Genomic DNA, 20,243 nt, shown 5'->3' with positions numbered 1-20,243 from the left:
GTAAATATCACTGCTCAATTTACATGTGGTGCTGCTGCTGATAACTTTATTTTGCTATTTCAGACATTTTTCTTGATTTTTCTATTGCACTTTCTTGGGAAGCAGATTATGAAACTTTCCTTGCAAGATCCACATGCTAGTTACCTGGGTATTCAGAAATTAATGGTGATAATACCTGAAATAAAGCTTTCAAATTCTATAGTGTTTTCTAGTCATATTTATAACTAGATTTTTAAGTTGCTTTTTCCTTCAAATAACACACTGCTATTTCTTTCTGCATTTACTACTAAATGTCAGGAATTGTACAGAGCTTGGATCTGTTCACAAGCAAATAATACTCCTGCAAGGACTGTTCTTCATTGTAATTCCAGATCTTGGATGGGAAGAGTCTTTCTGCATGGCTTTGAGCCCCTTATGTCACTTTGGTTTCCTTTGTTGAAAGCCATTCCTGGAAAGGTTTCTGTTTGTTCTCCTGGCCTGGAGAGCAGTGACACTGAATCAGGGGTGCAGCTGTTCACATGTTTAAATAGGCAAAAAAATCTTTTTATTTTTAATAAAAGTAAATCTCAAAGACTGCTGCTGCTCTGCCTAGCTAATGTGTTATACGAGCAGTAGATGTTCCCTGGAAATGGTAGGTCTTTAGAGTCAATGTTATTGTGATAACGTGGAACTGGCTTCAGAGTAGCCTTTGGACAGAATCGCCCTGGCCCAGCTCATTTTTTTTTCTGCTTGGGGAGGCATAGAGGAGAAGGAAAGGGCATTGGATCAAGGACAAACAGGTGGAGTCAAGTAGCACATAACAGAATTTTGTTTGGCCCAGTAACAAAAGTGTAAACCAGAAGACTCTCGTGAACACTCTGTCAGTGCTACTTTTGCCTGTAGGAGGTCAGGTACTGGAGCAGCATCCAGTCTGTACAAGCAGCTAAAATACATTTCCTGTAACAATTGAAGTAGAAAGAGAAGTGAAGCCTGCCCAAAAAAGTGCTAAAATCTACAATCGAGGAGTGAGGTGGGCAAAGAGGACCAGAATGAAAAATGAGCTGGTTGATGATTGAGATGTATGTACTGGGACCACAGTAAACCACAGTGCCATTAAACACACAAGAATGAACAGTTTTAACAGCAGAATACAACTATATTGTGTTTAGCAGATGTCTGCTATAGCATTTATACCACCACCTGCAAATTTACCACCAATGTAAAATTTGAGCAGAGATGAAAGGGTGGTACCACTAAGTGCTCTTTTTAGGAGAAGAAGACTAAAACTGAGTTATTTGTGTCTATTTAATGTAATTTCCAAAACTGTATTGGGTATCTTGGATGACAATCTGAGACAAAAGATTAAATCTATCTTTTAAGCCTGAGAGATGATAATTCTGTTTCTTCTGACCTTTTCTAGCTCCTCAGTGTGCCTGTTGTTACAGCTCTAAACACCATGACTTGACTGAATTCTGTGCCAGTGGGGTGACTTCTGTTGACTTGACTGAGCTTTCTGTAGGAGTGTGTCAAACTGTCTCAGTATCTTTCTAATGTTAATTTTTAAGGTCAGCTTCAGTAAGATTGCTTGAAAAGAATCAAGACCTTATCCAACAATTTTTAAACAGGTATCAACTTGGATTTTTATTAGTTTCTATCCTCTCACGTTACCTAAAGTAATCCTGAGTGAGTTTTCTACTCCACATCTGTGAGTGCTGTGACTTGTACTGTGAATTAGTTTATTAAGATATCATCCATATCGGAGAGATCACAGATCAGAAGTAGTCTATGTTTGCTTGAAGATATGTCAAGAGGCTAAGAGAATGATTTAAAAAAACTCTTACTATAAGGACTAAAACAGTTTTTCTTCTGAAGTTTCTAAGAAATTTCTGTAAGTTATCCATTTAACGTCTTCAAAGGTTTAAGGAATTACATATACTCCTCAGTATAGCGAATCTTATAATACTGCTAAGTGAATTCCAAACAAATCCTTCCTTCCAAATATTTCCATATTTCAGTGTCTTAAGCTGATAGCTAACATACAATGATGTATAGTTAGTTTTCTGGTTAGTTTACCTCTAAGAGATATGCTGGCATGAAATTTAAACAGTAGCAAATCCTAATAGCCTAGATGCAAAGTTTTACTCTTGAAAAATTATGGAAGATGCTGGTAACTCAGTCTGTATTTGTATGCACCTGAATTTCAGTGTCACCTGAAGTTATAAAGGGCTCTGAGTTTTCTCAAGATAATTAGCCAAGTGCTACTAAACTTGCGTTGCCTAGATTCAGTGCAACAAACCTTGATGTGTGTGGTCACACTTGAAAAGACTTCTGCAGTTCATCAAGAAGCCGAGGCTTTGGTTATGTGTCCTCAAATGACTGATTAGGTAATATTTGTACACCTCTACAAGAAAAAAAGAGTTTACATAGAGAACTACATGAATATTAGGTTTTATGGTTATTAATAATAGTTTCCTGACGAAAGTAGCATGTTACATTGTTACATTTACTGTATCCTGATCTTCTATTGAGGGGTTCTCTCTTCACAGTGTCTGAAGACCTCCTGTTTCTTTAGAGATCCTGCAAAGTGGGAACACAGTGGTCCTCCTTTTAATGGCAGGAACTGACACTAGGTGCTGTGTTGAGTCTAGCCTCTTCACCCTGTGCTGCTGTGCTTACCAAATGTTAGTGCACTGCTCTGCACCTCATCCTTGTGCTGCACCCCACTGTGTAGCAGGACTGCCGGTAGGTGAACATCTACACAGTAGCACTGGGTTTTCTAATGCTTGCAGAGATGCCTTCTCTCCTAAGGTACAAGGTGGAGTGACACCACTGGTGAGAGTCTGCCAGGTTGTGCAGTAGGGTTTTGTTTGGGCTGGTAACAAGGCTGGGATGCTGTGAGCTGCCCATCCCAGGGACTGAGGGGGGCAGAGTGTCTGCTGGCCATGTGTCTTCTTCCCAGCTGCTGGTGGCTTTGTAGGGAACAACACTTATGCCAGGGCCACTATGGCACCTGCTTTGCCCTGGAACCAGGCATTTTTCTCCTGTAGCAATAGGCCTCAGTTTAATTTGGGTAGCAAGTGTTTACAGATTATATCGTCTACTTAATAAGGCTTCTGTGACAGCTGTTTTGTCCAACTATCATCCTGATGTAAATGTTTTCACCCAATGGTCCTTGGATACCTACTAATATACTACACTTTCTCATGTGTTTGCTGATTGTTGTTTATTTTCCTGAGACATTTGCTGGATTCATAAAGCACAATTTTTTCCACTCTACTTCTGTTTCAGGATAATGTTTAATCCATGACCCAAAACAGCTTTTTAATTCTCTTGATTATAATAAATTGCTAAATGGAAAGTAATGGAACTAAGCTCCTAAGCTCAACGAGCTTTTGTTTTGAGGTTGAACAGTGAATCTTAGAAAGCTTGTTTTTCACTTGCCCTGAAACCTTCCCCTCCTGCCTCCCTTCTTTCATGCCAATAAAAGGTAACCAGAGACAGATGGGGGCTCGCTTTCTGCCTCCTTTCAATGGGAGCGTCCTCTGAATGCCTCTTTCATGTACCTGCAGAGACCCTGCTCTGCTCCCTGCCGCGGCCGAGGTTCTCAGAGGTTCAATAGGTTTTCATTGCCCGCATTTCTGGTCTGAAACAGACTGAGAGAAATGAGTGCTAAGTAAACGCGCTGGCGGCCGTGCCAGCATCAGCATTCCTGCCTGCTGTGCTTGTGCTGGCTGTGGAGCTTTGCAGCTGGGTTACTATGGCCCCAGCTCCTGCATACCCAGCTGCGGGGTGTTGGATGTACTGGCTGAGGATGGAGGTGAGGCAAAGCAAGGAGTGGAGAGTCTGATTTTTATGAGGTTGTTTATTCTTTCTATAACAAGTGTGTAGTGCCTTATTGATGCTGAATGGGAATTTAACACGGTGATAAAGTAAAACTGCAAACTTACCAAGTCTGTTTTCAGCTGCCTTTGTTCTGTACTTCTAAACATCTGCAAAAAATGTGTTCTGTGACACTCAGACACTTCTGTGAATGTGCACGTGATCATATTCAGCACCTTCTGCAGAGGGTCGATTAACCTGCTGCAGCTGATTGAAGTCAGTAGAAAATAAATCTGTTATTCTCTCCCTACCAGGCCTTCTGCATGTGAGGTTGGTGTTTGCAGGCTTTTGGGTGAAAATAGAAGTTTATTTTCATTTTTCTATCATAAACATTCTACCAACGTTCTGTTGTGGTTTACAGAATGAGATTTAGAAAACACTAACATTTGATAACGCAGGATTTTGCATCTGGTGTTTTTATTAGCTAAGACAAACTCCAAACCCCCCTAAATGCACAGCTTGCAGTGGAAGTTACATGTGAAAGGATTGTGCATTCATAACTTGCTAATAACAGGATCAGAGCATTGTCTGTTGAAGCAAGTGAAAGAACCTGAATTGCATGAATTAGGGCTTTGTTTCCACAAACACCTAGGCATTGTGTAGACAGGAAAGTTTTCCCTTCTACCAGAATAACCCTACTCCATACCACACGTAGGCATTCTTATACAGACTTAAGACCAAGAAAAGACATCTTTATTCAAGAATGAGAACGTGCAATCAAGGATGTATCTTGCTGTAAATATAGGTTATGCCAATCCTTCCACCTCCCTTTCTTCTACTTGTCTCTTCCGGAGCTAGAGACAATACTTTTGTCCCAACTGCTTATTCAAGGTCTGTTGATGATTATTGTGTTCCTTTATGCTATGAGTGATGCTTTTCTCTTATCTCTGCTATGCAACTAACTTGGGTGATATTCCCCTTCCTGTCTCAGTCTGGCTGAGCTGCTGGCCTGTGTTCAGGACTTCTTGATGCATCTCAGCATTAGTTAGGTAAGGTACCTAACATGGATGGACAGAGTAAAGCTGTGGTGATGGTGTTGATTTCTCAGCCTAACATGTGTGATGTTAGGAAGCAAATGACAACAGGTAAAAAGACTTATGACTGGATCGTCAATGTGGAATTATGGTGATCTTGAAAGCCTTTTCCAGCCTGCAGGATTCTAAATCCAGCCATCAACTTTTCCTACCAAGTGCCATCACTAAACCATATCCCTCGGTGCCAGTGTGACTCTTGCTGCTCCATGGAGAAGTAAATGAAGGAGGAGTTGGAAAGAGTTGCAAGGCCTTGACATAGACCATTTACTGCTTGTGCAGCAAGCAGCCAAGGGCTCTGCAGCAGTCCTGTGCTACTCACAGGCTGGCACACCTTAAATTTAGGTTAACAGCAGCCACAAGTTCCAGTAAATGAAGACCTTCTCTTCCCCCTTTTTATTGTTGCAAATACATATTACCGCTATCTTTTTCTATTCTTTATTTATTTTTACTCCCGATTGATGGTGCTATTCTATTTTTTAGAAATTACTTTCAAGAGTTTTGGAAGTAGCAGTTTGTCAGCTTATTGAAATGAAAGGCCATCCGTATACCCTGATCAAAGCAAGAAGCATGAAATCTCACGTGTTGCACTTTTGAGAGCATCAACAATGAAGCTAACCTTTCACCCTTTACTTTCTTTTAACCCTAATTTTGAAAGACAGTAGCAAACCATTCAGCTAACTTCTTAAGTGCAAGAATATTCAGGCTTGCTCGATTGTGATGCCTTTTCAAGTTCTTTTCAAATGAGTGGGAGAGCTGGCGGTAATGCATACAAATACAGAAGCTGGTAAGTTCATTACTTTGAGTTTCTGGTGTGGTGGCAGTAGTGAACTGGTTAAAAGGTTGGCTTTAAAGTGGTCGCAATTAGGCTTCAAAGTTAACACCCCACCCCACTGAGATGAATGGGAGCAGTTGACGTTTCTTAGTGCTATTGTTTCAGTCTGGCTTGCTACAGCTTCTAAAATAAGACAACAGTACATCTGTTTACATTCTGCTTCCGCAAACCCAGATGGGCTAGAAACTTCATTGTTTTTCAAGTGGAAGCTCAGATTCTGGAGAATACAGCAATATCCACAGGGTATCTGTAGGAAGAAGAGCTGAAAGCCTTCTTAATCACAGACATCTCCCCCTTCCCTGTAAACTTCTATTGTCCCAGGACAAATCTGTAAACCACTGGGGGGAAAAATAAAGCCATGTATATTTGAAGTACTTTTTACTTACTACATGACGCACAATAGCTTCTCAACAAGTCGCTAACTTGCCGATTTTCTGAAAAGGGTGCAGGGTTTTGAACAACTTCTGTCAGTGGTATCTTCTGTTATAAACGGTAAAGGTCCTGGGCTCGCTGTGTGGTAGCTTCACTTTAACCTCTTTTAATAAAAAACTTGTTTTGTCTTCAGAGAACTGAAGAACTGAGGGTTTCAGTCAGGAGCTGTTGAGACCAGGTGATACTTTCTGTGTTCACATGGGCAGAGAGCAAGTGAAAAAATGTTTTTGTAAGATATGTTTTATGTTTTCCTGATTCGTTAACAAGACAGTTACATTAACTTCAGTAAGACCTTAGGAGCTGAGATGGATGAACAAAGGTGCAAGCAGGGCTGGGATTTGGTGCAGATGGTCTCTATTACTGTATGCCTCAGTACATGTTGGGAGTACACTCTGTCCTCTCTGTTGCAGGGTTTGCACGGTGGCAAACTGCCCTCGGTGGCAGCCAGAACCCTATGAGAGCTTCTCTGATAAAGGCAGCCCATTAGATATGCTTAGGCTGTAGATTGAAACCAGCTGTGAATCTGTCGGAAAGATTTTCCTCATTGTGCCTTCATCAGGGTGGAAAGTTTGTTGCTCCTTCTGTGTAGATATATTTTGGGCTTCATTGCTCTAACTGTGCAGATCCCAGAGCCTGCCAGAGATAAGGGCTGTTCTTCTGTATGCAATCTCCTGTTGTACCCTGGCACTGAGACCCTGCCTGCCTTTTGCCTGTGGACAATACAGCTTGTGCTTCTGAAGAGACATTGTGGACTCTTCCAAATGGCCTCCCAGATTTCAACCGTGTTGTGCAGTTAAGCATGCCATCTGTGGTTGGGCTCCTGGAGCTCCCTGCCTGTTATGCAGGAAGATGGAAGATTTCTGGTTATTAAGAGGACCAAGTACAGAAGGGAACAAGTTTTCCTGGTATATTTGCCATGTGCAAGTTGAACAAAAAACCGGCCTTTTCTGCTATTTGTAGTAGAGGAGTGTGCAGTCTGCAAATGCAGAGGAACAGTGTTGAATGAAAGCAAGGGCTTTTCCACTGTTGTAATGATGATCATTTGGATGGTGTTGGGAGGAAAGAATGCTTCTTATACCTACCTGTGTGTGCCTGTTCACTTAGTTTTCTTTAGCATGGAATGTAAGTCCAAAGCACACCTAGCTTGTCTCCTGCCCAACTCCAAGCGGCGTTCTAATCCAGCTATTGTTTTAGCTGACCATTCTGCACATTATTCAAGAGAACTGTGGGCATTTCTGTGGCGTGAGCTGGCTCCTCTTGGGTCCAGCTCTTCAGCTCTGTGCTAAGTGGGATTGTGCAGTAACCTGGTTTGTGTGGAGAAAACAATGACAAAACACAAGAGTATTTATTTTGAAAGCTTCTCTCATGAGTTTGTTTTGTCTTTCTATCTAAAAACATTGCTTCACAACTAAGATAACATTAAAACATTCTGGAGAAAACCTAGTCCAATGTGATGGAAAAGTTACAGTGTGGAGCAAGAGCCACTCCATACAGTTACAGGAGGAACAGTGTGCTATTCAGACAAATGGCCCAGAAAAATGGAATCAAATACACATTTGTTATAAATTTCACTTTCCAATTCTCTCAGTTATTTCTGATTCTAAAGAGGGTCACTAAGGTGTTATCTAGGCATGAGTTACACGTCTTGTTGAAGAGAGTAGATATGCTATTTTACCTTTCAAATGCAATCAGAAATCATTTCTGTAAAGCTACATTGGAAGAACTTGAGGAAGTTAGGAGGTGCATTGGCCAGTTCTGTATACTAATTGGCCTATTCCCCTGCATCACAGCAGTGTTGTGATACCTGTGTGTCCAGAAGCTCAAACTGTCTTTTAATTTTTTTTTTTAACACTGTGCTTTTTAATTTTTTTTTTTTAATTTTTCCTTATTCTTCCTTTATGCCTTCGATTTGGTGTTTTTTTTTTGTTTTTTTTGTTTTTTTTTTTTTTTTAAAGTCAATTCTGCATTTCCAGTTTGTGCTGTATTTCCTCTGTCAATTTATAGCTGATGTTTCTGCTACTGTTAATCTCTTTGCTGGTCAGAGCTAGCTCACAAACTGGTAATTACAGAATACAGCAGAATCCTAGTTCTCTTTGAGCAACTTGGTGCATTGTGGCTATTGCTGAACCCTAGAAAAGGAGGAAAGATACAAGCCAGTCCCTTGTGTAATTCTCATGAGAAATGGCCTGCAATAGGAAAAGAAGGCAGCAAAATGAAACAAAATTTTTCAATTAATAGACAGTAAATAATGAATTTTCTTCCCAAAATACTCTCAAAGATTTGTTTTTATTTATTACAATTTCTTCTAAAAGAAATCTGAAAGAAAAAATATTCACTTACTATTCACAGTTTATGAAAAAAGTCGTTGAATACCCAAGTATTACATAGGATTAAATTCTCGTCATTTTTTTTTCTGAAGTTCTAATTATGACAATGGTGCACAAGGATTATGATTATTACTATGAATTTCCTTCTTTTTCTCCTTCCTTTTTTCATCGTAGACAGTGAAAATAGATTAATCTAACAGCTTTTACATTGTGGTCTGTGGACCAGACCTGGATTGTAAGACTTTTTATTTCAGCAGTTTTGTTGTTCATGAACTGACATTTCCTTCTACTTCTGGCCATGCTTTTTCATTTTCTGAATGAGTAAACTTAAAGTAGAGAATACTAATCAAGTGTATCCATTTTTATGTCCAGCTTAACATTTACATTAAAGCAAAAATGACAACAGAACTGCAGAGGTAACAACTTCACTAGAGATGGAGTCATCCAAGGAATACAGAAGTGGCAATAGTCAGGAAAAGAAATCTGGGACATCCGTGCTTTGGGCATCCAGTAAGGATGAGGAAGCAGCACAGGTAAAGCGTAAGAGAGTATTGGCTCTGACTGTATGAATTTTGATCTCAGTGGAACTGTTTTGGTTTGCTGTTCAAATCATAGGTTCTGGTTCATGGCAGGAACTAACAAACCAAGTAATGAACAATTATGATTGAAGTAGATAAGTGAGCGCTACAGGATCTTAGCTGCTGCAACACACTGAGTTTTTTGTTTCCATATTGTGTGTCATGGTTTTACTATTTTAATGCTTCTTTTTGTATAGTTTGGAGGTGGTTGTGTACGTGACCAGATTCACTCCCCACTGGGATATAGGCCAAGATTTTCAAAGCGATTGTTTATTTTGAGTGCCTCTATTTTTTTAAAGGTCCCAAACTGATAAGTTTTAGAGAAGGCTTTAAAGAAAGGCAGAACACAAATCTAAATCATCTTGGTTTTCTGTGATGTGTCAATACAGGAAGGAAAAATGAAAGTAAAAAAGAATGTAGTCAAAATTCTTGTTCCCTTTCTATAATTTGAGTGTCTGACCCCTCGCTTGGTGAACTGAGGCCAGCAGATTTGGGCACAGTGGTGCTGGTGCTCAGAGCATGTACCCTGTTGCAGAGCCAGCAGCCCCAGCTCTGTGCTTCCGCTGTTACCTTCCCACTGCTCCGGGGCTTTATCTGAGTTTTCATTGTAATCTTAAGATGGTGGCAAGATCAGGGCTCACTGCACCCTATGGGGAATAGAAGTAACAGACACACAACCTGAATATAATAAGTATATAACCAGTGTATTCCAACTTTCTGGAGCTGGCCAAGGCAAGAGGACAGGCTTTTAAATGGTACCATGAGCACAGGTACTGCTATTTGTCTTAGTCTCACCTTTTCACTCACATTCCTGTTTGCTGATACAGAGCAGGACTATTTGTGTTGCAGAATAAAGTTCATTTGAAAGAAATACTGGTGCTGAATTTAAAAACAACAACAACAGAAAGATCCTGGAAGCATGCTTACAGGTTCCAGCTTTTTGAATGCCTATTTTTAGGACTAGAGGTCAGCTGACATAACTCCTTTAAAAACGCACGTTGAATTCAAGAGAAGAAAATAAAGAAGTGTAAGCTGTGAAGGCTTAATTGTTAAAAGTGCAACAATAGCTTACAAACAGTCTGCAATGCCTGATCTCACAGCTGGAGGAAGGGATACTTATTAATAGTTGCAAGGAGCAGGAGGATAGGGCCTGAAACAGGCAGCTGGCAATATAATAGGAAGCCTTGTAACACAAAACCATTGCCAAAACATCCTTACTGAAAATTCGTGGCAGAGCCAGCATCACAGGAGCACCATGATAATTCAGTGTGAATGTGATGTCATCACCAGGCTTCAGTATTTTATAATCTGATGTGTCCTCTGAACATGCTGAGGATGAATACCTGTTATGCTGGGAGATGGCAGGGGTTTGTTTCTGTGCAGATTTCATTCGACTCTAATTCCTTCACTCCACACCCCAATTTAAGCAGAACTCTGTGTGTTGTGAGTCCAGGGGGTTACTGCATTGGAGATAAAGATCTTATGAGAAGAAATTGAGGGAACTGGGATTGTTCAGTCTGGATGAGACTCAGAGGAGTCTCTTCAACTGCCTGAAGAGAGGTTGTAGTAAGGTGGGGATTGGCCTCATCTCCCACGTAACAGCAATAGGACAAGAGGGAATGGCTTCAAGTTGCACGAGGGAAGGTTCAGGTTGGGTATTGAGAAACATTTCTTCTCCAGAAGAGCGGTAAGGTATTGGTACAGGCTGCCCATGAACGTGATGGAGTCACTGCTCCTGGAGGTGCTCAAGAACTATGTAGATGTGGCCCTGGTGGACATGGTTTTAGTGGGGATGATTTGATGATTGGACCTAGATGATGTTAGAAGTCTTTTCCAGCCTTAATGATTCTATAATTCTATATAACAGGAGATCCCTCCCTGTCACCTCATCTCCCAACATAACTGTGCCCAGTGTTTTGATGGGACCAGTGATTTATGACAGATCCAGACTGACATCCCTTAAAAGAAGTCCTGAGGTAACTGCGACAAATATGAGAATCTGGGAAAGTCTTGGGACCCACAGAAGTGCTTCAGTGCTGGGGAAGTTTTGATTCCATTTGAAAGAATGTATCTATAAAATTGCTTTAGCGCTGACTCCCCTTCTTGTGTCCTGCTAGCTCTGTGTGAGATCTGACGTTGTTCTCCTCTATTTAGTAACAAGAACTCTGCTGGAAAGGGAGAGGAAATCTAAACAAAAATTGGAGCCTGATTTCTTTTTTTTCTTTTAAACATCATGCAGACTTAATCTAGGTTGCCTGTGCCAGTCATAATCCCTCCTTTCAGGTTTGTCCTTTCCATGTGGGTCAATGGCAAATCAATGCCTGATGCATCAAATCCAGAAACTTGCTGAGGCTGCTAGTATCCCTGGCAGCATCACAGAGTGCAGATGACACTTATTTTGACTGTGATAGCATGTGCTCTCAGGATCAGTCTTTGCTGTAGATGTGATATTTGTGTGGCTCTGCTGTAGGGGTTGCACTGATAAAAAGCATGTTTGCCTTCACCTTAGTTTTAACCATCTTATCAGGTGGGTTTGTTTGTTTGCTGTTTGTGTTTTCTTAAGGAGGATGTTTTCCACACACACCCTTTAATTAACGAGGTAATTATTTCCTTGCAGCTTTTCCTGTGCATGACTGTTTTCTCCATCATTATTGCCCTCTCTGAGCGGCACCGGTAAAATAGGAGTGGCATACGAAGTGTGAGGACAGGCAGGTTGCTCTGTTGTTCAGGTCTACTTTGGGCAGTATAAGCTGTTAGCTGGTGGGATTTTGTCTCCTGCGTTCTTAACTTTTCCTGCACTATGCAGGAGAAATTTTTAAGGGGCTACCTACCTACTCTATAGGAATTCATCAATTCTAGTCATATAAAGGAAATGATTGCAACTGCAACCATTAATAGTTTCCAGGTTAATAATCCGTTGTAATGGACTTTGTAGAAAATGATCAGAAGGAAAAGCAAGGGCAAATGTTCTTTGTTGCAACCCACAATAAGGTGTACACCTATGGTTTTCTTATCTAAGCCAAATTGGCATGTAGCAGAAAGACAGAGAATCCCACTCCTCATTCTGTACATTATGTATTTATTTTTTCTGTTGGTGCAGCCTGAAGTGTGGTAACATTGGCTCCTTCTGCTCAGATGTACTCTTAGAAAGAAAGGGCTCCTTTACTTTCTTACCTCCTACCCATTAAAGCTGAATCACTGTTTAATTCTCTGTTTCAGGTACTTCATAATCAGATATGTCCATCAGAACTTCCAGTCTGGTTCCAAGGAAGATCTTCTAGATTTCTAGATGATTGAAAATTGATGTTAAAAATGCTCTTAGTCATGCATCTGATCCATGGAAAATGTCACTTACAATAGAGGAAATATTCTAACTTCTTTGTTCTTTTTGCTCTGTTCGGACTTTGAGCATCCATTACTGTTATATCTCAGAAGAAATGCTTCCCTTCAGGACTTCCTCCTTATTTATTAAATTGTCTTGAGGGAGAAAAATGTGAATGGGACTGAAATTGTGGCCCAACTGTTGGGAGTGCTCTTGTTGTTATGGGAGAGGTGTGGTGATGCTGTGCTTCTTGAAACAGCAAATCTGCTACTTCCAGTGGCTGAGGCACGTTCCAAGTGCACTGAGGTCCAGACCCCTTTTCTGAGTTAGGCAGCTCTGAAATTAACTTTATCTCTCTGCCTTCCCTTTACTGGCATTTTTACTTTATTTTAGGCATTAGTTTCCTTCATGTATTTTTTTGTCATTACAATTACTAAAAAATGCAGGACTAGTTTGGGTTATCCACCTAAATATCTTAACAGACATCCTGTGATACTTGCCCTTCTCCTTCTTCTGTGAAGCCAGGCTATGAGTAATGAAAAGTTGCAAGAGATTTGTTTAATACACTATTATTTTCTTCAGACAACTTTTTCTCTTCACCTTTTCAGCACATGCAATCTGTACAGCTTCCTCATGCTTTTGTTTTTTAAGATATTCTTCAGAATAGAAAATAACTTTTCTCCTGACTCAGACTTTGAATCCTTTGAAACAAAATCAAGATAGTTTGTCTGTATTTAGCTCATTGTACCATGGTTGATTAAAAGAGATTTGATTTTTTTTTTCTTCTTTTTTGTGATCTAGTTTTTGAGATCAGCAACTTAATTTTGATTTCCAATCTACAGCAAAATTGTAAGGTCACAGCTCAGTCTGACCCTATCACAAGAGAAACTGTAATTACATTGGGTTTAGTGGGGTTTTATAAATCATGGTGATTCATATAAAATATTTCTGAAATTAGGGTCTATGAATGCAGCTATTGGCTCTCCTGAGTTCTACAGAAATAGAGAAGACAAAAAGACCACAACGTAATGATTCAATCACTGATTCCAAAACCGTGATTGAACATGATCACGCACATACATGACTGTATATATGTCACATATAGGTGTATTTGTGCTATTCTGTACTTGTTCTATGTCCTGTGTTAATATGCATGCCGTATATTGCACATCTATATACATACCTATTTAACATACAACAGAAATTAGACACAAAAATGTCTTGCATAATTTGTGCTCTGAGCTACAAGATTTATGCCATGTGAATGTTTACAGTGTAATTATTTCACTATTCCTCTGCTGTGCAACTAAGAGGTAGCTGCTCAAGACAGCCCTCTGAGCTTTCCCAATCCAGACATGCCATCCGTAACCTTTCCAAAATGTGATGTCAATGAAACTGCAGCTGGTTAAAGGGCTATGCAGGGCAAAAAGTGGTATTAGTGGCTAATAAAGGCTAATTCTTTTGCAAGCAAAATTAGCTCGCTTCACTAGCTTGTTATGACTTGAAGTGTCTGGCCATTGAACTATGCATCTGGCTCATTTGTTGATCTCAAAGAGATCGCACCCTGACTGACAGCTGTAGTGGACTGGAAGAAAGTAGCCCAAATGAGTAAGAACAAGAGCACTTCAGTTTGTGTGACTTTGGGACAGTAGCAATCCTTGCAAACAGCCTTAATAAGCAGAAGAGAAGAACCTGACAAAGAATGTGTGTGATATGGATACTGGCTCAGGGCAGTAATTTTTCTTAAATGACTGGTTCCTAATGCTCAGCTTTGTTGCCCGGAGATGCTGCCTCCAAATCCCAGTATAGACAACTACTCAAGAGACACAAATGTGCAGTAGCTGATTACAACAATCCCAAATAATCTCAAGGGGACTGATTTTGGTCAAGTCCCAGAAATTCTTGTGGTACTCTGTAGTGATTCAAACTGCACCAGAGTAGCCTAAGCTTTGTGTATGTGTATTTATTTTTAGCTTGTGTTGTTTTGGGGCAAACACCACATCAGAGTGCATTTATTATCAAGTTCCTGTTCCTGCACAATGTGTCTGTACAGATTCTAAACCCCTTCATCAAAAAGGCTCATTTCCTTTTTTTTTCTTCTTAATCTCAGATTGTTTTATGCAGAGCTGTTGTCCCTGACTTCCTTTAACCTGCCCTGCATCGAAGATCTTTTAGTGTCTTCTCTGCATCCTTTCTTTCCTTAGCACATACTTAGTGTATATACAAACACACTTGCATGTCCATGCATATTTTAAACCATTTCTGCTTTAGTCCTGCAGCCTTCTGCCTGGTCAGATCAGCCAAGGGCTGTTGCGAAAGGTTAGTGCTAGGGAGCACCAAAGCACGTGTTCCTTGTGTACTTTGAGTGCTTCAGAAAAGTTTTAATGCCTTCTTTATTTGTGCAAAAATTGTTAAAACTTCCCAACTCTCTGATAATGCCACACAGACAAATGTTCATTAAGATCGGGACTGACTACTTTTTCACCATGGTATTGTTTTTGCAAGTGATTTGAGACTCAGTGTTAATACAGGTCATTGAGAGGGAAAGGTTGGTGATGCTGCCTTCTGTGCTGTGTTAAACCCTCAAATGATGTTGTTCCTGGATTAGAAGTTTATAGAGACCATATTTTCATACTGGTTTATGTTCTTAAGTAAATTCTAGGTCTCAAACTTATCAAACATTACTTGAGGTAAAAGGAGACCTTGGACTAATGAACGAGTTTGGCTTCTGTAGTGTGCCTAGGACACTTCTTTCTCTGGACTACAGACTCCTGTGAAGTGCTGCCACTGACATTCTGGCAGAGGCTGGAACAAGAAAAGGAAATCTTCCCAGAGTTCGACCCTACAGGTCGAACTCATCAGCCCCCAAGTAAGAGAAACCTACTCACCCATAAACATGATGGCTGCAATTGGGCCTTTGCATCTGCATTGTTTTGTTCTCTGTTAAATTTTTAAGATTGTGTCATGGTTGGGCACAGCTTTGATGCCCTGTGAGAGGCTAAGACATGATGGGAGTGGTATGAATGCTCTTTGCTTACTGAGGATTTCAGGAAACTGTACAAGATGGAACTCCCAGGATTTTCTCACACCAGAAGACACTTATCTTGCAGAGAGAGAAGAATGTAAAGTCTCTGATCCAGCCCTAGACAGAGAGCTATTCTTAAGTAATGTGTGGAGAGGAGTTGAACATACGGTGTGTAGTAAACTATAACTTTGCATGTTTAAATGAAAATGAGAATTACAGAAGTGAGATCTTGTGGCAAACCATTTGGTAGAAACAAGAACTGGAGCTAATGGATCCTGAACAAAACATGATAAGCAGTAAAGCATTTGCTGAGATAAGTTTCTTAACAATAGAAGTTACTATAGAAGTTGGTGCTGCAAAATCCCACTTGTTTACAGTTACAGTGGCAGGAGTACATCAACACTGTGACCACGCTGAGGCTGCAGATGGCAGTCACACCTGTTCTGATATCAAGTATGAGAGGATTAGTACCTGGTTAACTGAAAAGGCTAGTAGAGAATTTATGAAGACATTTTGACCTAGCTAAGAAGTCAGAATAGTCTGTTTCTTGTTGGGATCAGGAGTCAAAGAACTAGTAAATTAATGTAGGTTGTTGTCTGTTCCTGTTGCTGTTCCTGTTAGCTTTTACCGTTTATCCTTCCCCTCAGTTTATATCCTGTAATACATCAGATCTCCAACATGGAGTGTGGTAGATTGCAATCTCCTTAATCTTTTTCTTGTTACGGGCTATACTGAAGCCAGCGTTACCTCATTTCCTTCTCCTTTTCCTGATGAAGAAATTCAGCTCTCTACAAATATTCTTGATTTGGTTTTGTTATTACTGCTATACTTCACTCTTTTTGGTTCTTCTTCAGTACCTCCTTATCAAAGGCCATTCTCAGACCTTTATTTCTTGTACAATATCCTTGCTTTGTCCTGCTGTAAATCTACATCTCAACTGTTTGTCACCAGCTTTTCTGTCTGTGTTATGGGAAGCTGTTTTGGTGTAATAGAAACAAACAACTCCCAAACAACAAACCACTGTGCTACACCAACAGCCAGCAGTGGTGTAGTTGCCCCACTGCTGAACTGATAAAGCCAACAGTGCTGAAGCATTTCTAGTTTTGTGCTTTGGACTCCTCCTCTGAGCTGGTTTCCTGATTTGTCCCATCAGCTTTGTGCTCTGAGAGCAACTGCTCTGCTGGTGAGAGTTACAGCAACTAGATCTCAATTTTTCCCTAGCATAGTCAAAGCAACAATGATGACTACCTCTCCCTAAATTTCCTTGGCAAGCTTTCAAGAAATATGTGTACTTAATTATAATTTACTCTCTGCGGTCAGCAGGAATATCCCAGCTTTTAGTATTTCAGCAGTATCTCTATAACTGTTTTTAAGTCTTCACCTGTTCTCCTACAGAACAAGGTTACAATTGGGTTAAATATATGCAGCATTGATGACTGCACTTATTGTACATGCAGTTAATTCTCCTTTCATTTGCTGCTTCATCTGCCTGTTTTGACTTAAAAAGAGAAAACAAAACAAAACCCCAAAAACTTCTACCACTTTCTTTTGGAAAAGTAGCATCACTTTGTGTGGAAATCTTTCACTCCTTCCTTGCCTGCACATCTAATGTGTCCTTTAAAGCTGTTACAGAGTTTTAGGCAGAGAAGCAGTTGTCTGTCAAATTGCTTCAAAAGAAACCACAAAATGAGCAGGTCATAAATCCAGAAGCAGCACAAGAGTGGGAATACGAGACCTGCAATATGTAATGTGACTCTTTCAGGCCAACCTCCCGTATTGCCACCCTGGTGCTAAATATACTGCTGGTGTCCTTGCAAGAAACCAAATGCACTGATCTGGGAAAGGCAGTGGGCAGCATTAGTTTAGGGGTGGTTTCATTTCTGTGAATTTCCTTGATAATACACTAAGAAGAGAGTAGCTAAATTCTCCTAAATGTTTGTTTGTGCCTATGGTGGTGAGGTTTCACAAATATCAGATCATCTTAATCAAATGCCTAATTTTTAATCTAGCATTTTAATTTTTAAAGACATTTTTGTTAAAAATTGTCTTTTTTAAATAATCCAGATACTTATCTTGCTCTCCAGGAACTCCTATTTTAGATTAAGATAAGTGAAATCTGCATTTGCAGTTCATGAACAAGTGTTGTAAGGTAGGAAGGTTATTTCAAAGAGTTTAGCTTGCCTGTGGCATTTGTATTAGGTAAGTGATAAGTCAACTCTATGTTGTATTGCATTTTACACAGCATGCAGATAACCAACCTAGTGAGTCCTGGAATGAACCTTTCCCTATTGTTGGTGAGGTGGTGGTTTGAACTTTCTAACTTCAGGAGATGTAAGGAAAAGAAATATTGAAAAACACATATTTAGATTAACTTGAAATTAATTTTAAAAATCCATGTGAATTCTTTTTGTATGTATATAAAATAGTAGGTGAATTTTGAACCACAGTTAGCAGCTTTTCCAGCTTTCATGTTTTTCACTCATCAGTTTCTTTCTTTTTTTTTTTTTTTCAGTTTAATAATTATGTTTTGTTGTTTCCAAACTGATTTTTTAGGAAAATGTGTAATTTTTATGATTTTCTAGTTTGTACCTTTAGTGCTACTGATGCCGTACAGGAAGGCCATCCAGGGTTGTGATCAGCACCTCTTTAGAATTTTTAGCTTCCTTTTCACTGATGACAGAGGCTTTGAACTTTCACATCTAACTGTCCCTTGCTTTGAACTTGGAACGAATTTCCTCAAATGCTTTGATATAGCATTGCAGCACACTTTTCATGATCTCTCTCTATCTCGCTGTTCAGCAAATAGTTCAAGGCTCTTCTTTCAGCTTTTTTTTTTTCACAGAATTTTCTAGTTGTTCCATTGGTAAATGAAATATTTAATGGTTTCTAAAAATTAAATGTTGGATTCTAGTTGATTGCAAAATTGGGTAGATTTTATTAATGTGACTTATATCAGTGTTTTGAACATATGGTAAGTTTCACTAAGTTATCGTGAGTAATAGTTTTTATATCTTGTTTTTAAAAGACTTGTAGCTGAGGTACTGAATGAGTTCTTTGCCTCGGTCTTCACTGGGGGCCAGGATTCCAGTACTTCTCACGTCCCTGAGCCCTGCATTCCTAAACCTCGAGGTGGGGACCGGGGTGGTAAATCCACCCCTGCTGGGAGGACAGAGCAGGTCCAAGACCACCTCATGAGACTGAATGTGTACAAGTCTATGGGGCTGAATGGTGTGCATCCAGGGTTCTGAAGGAGCTGGCTGAGGTGGTTGCCGAGCCGCTCTCCATCATATGTGAAAAGTCATGGCTGTCAGGTGAGGTCCCGGATGACTGGAGGAAAGGGCACGTCACTCCCATTTACAAGAAAGGGAGCAAGGAGGACCCCGGAAACTACAGGCTGGTGAGTCTCACCTCTGTGCCTGGGAAGATCATGGAACAGATCATCCTGGATGACATGCTTGATCACATGAGGAATGGGCGTGTGATCCGTGACAGCCAGCACAGCTTCACCAGGGTAAGGTCATGCTTGACCAATCTGGTGGCCTTCTATGATGGAGTGACGGCATCGGTGGACAAAGGAAAGGCGACCGATGTCATTTACCTGGACTTGAGCAAGGCCTTTGACACGGTCCCCCACCACATTCCTATCTCCAAATCAGAGGGATATGGATTTGATGGGTGGACTACTCGATGGATAAGAAATTGGTTGAAAGGCCACAGAGAGTGGTCATCAATGGCTCTATGTCCAGGTGGAGGCTGGTAACGAGTGGTGTCCCCCAGGGGTCTGTCTTGGGACCGGTGCTCTTTAGCATCTTTATCAGTGACATTGATGATGGAATCGAGTGCACCCTCAGCAAGTTTGCTGATGAGACCAAGCTGAGTGGTGCGGTCAACATGGTTGAAGGAAGGGATGCCATTCAGAGGGACCTCGAGAGGCTAGAAAGGTGGGCCTGGGTGAACCTGATGATGTTCATCACGGCAAAGTGCAGAGTTCTGCACTTGGACCAGAGGAGTCCCAGGCATCCATACAGACTAGAAGGAGTGGTCCTTGAGAGCAGCCCTGTGGAGAAGGACCTGGGGGTCTTGATAGATGAAAAACTTAACATGAGCCAGCAGTGGGCCTTGCGGCTCGGAAGGCAAATGATATCCTGGGCTCCATCAAAAGAGGAGTGGCCAGCAGGAACAGGGAGGTGATCGTCCCCCTCTATTCTGTTCTTGTGAGGCCCCATGTGGAATATTGCATCCAAGTGTGGAGCCCCCAGTACAAAAAAAGACAGCTGGTGGAGAGGGTCCAGAGGAGGGCTATGAAGATGATCAGGGGACTGGAGCACCTCCCCTACAAAGACAGGCTGAGGGAGCTGGGCTTCTTCAGCCTGGAAAAAAGAAGGCTGCGGGGTGACCTCATTGCAGCATTTCAGTACCTAAAAGGAGCCTACAGAGGGGAGGGGAATCAACTCTTTGAAAGGGTTGATAACTGCAGGATGAGGGGAAATGGTTTTAAGTTGAGGGAGGGGGGATTTAGGTTGGATGTCAGGGGGAAGTTCTTTACAGAGAGAGTGGTGAGGTACTGGAACAGGCTGCCCAGAGAAGTTGTGGATGCCCCGTCCCTGGAGGTGTTCAAGGCCAGATTGGATGGGGCCCTGGGCAGCCAGGTCTAGCATTAGGTGGAATGGTTGGTGGCCTGCTTGTGGCAGGGGGGTTGGAGATTCATGATCCTTGAGGTTCCTTCCAACCCCGGCCATTCTGTGATTCTGTAGCTCCATCCCAATGCATGTGGATTCCTCATGTCTGAATTTGATGCCAATCCCAGGGCAAGGACCTGCAAGAGGTGCCACACT

General features: G+C 41.0%; 1 long non-coding RNA gene across 1 annotated transcript in view; it reads left to right on the top strand.

The window, feature by feature from the left end:
* The window catches only part of LOC116233007 (uncharacterized), a 109,778-nt gene that overhangs the window by 76,724 nt on the left and 12,811 nt on the right, over positions 1 to 20,243 (top strand). The window lies entirely within an intron of this gene.

This window comes from Phasianus colchicus, chromosome 2 (genome assembly GCF_987193195.1).
Source record: "Phasianus colchicus chromosome 2, bPhaCol1.hap1.1, whole genome shotgun sequence".
NCBI classification, from domain to species: domain Eukaryota; kingdom Metazoa; phylum Chordata; class Aves; order Galliformes; family Phasianidae; genus Phasianus; species Phasianus colchicus.
This window is presented reverse-complemented; position numbering and strand designations above follow the sequence as displayed.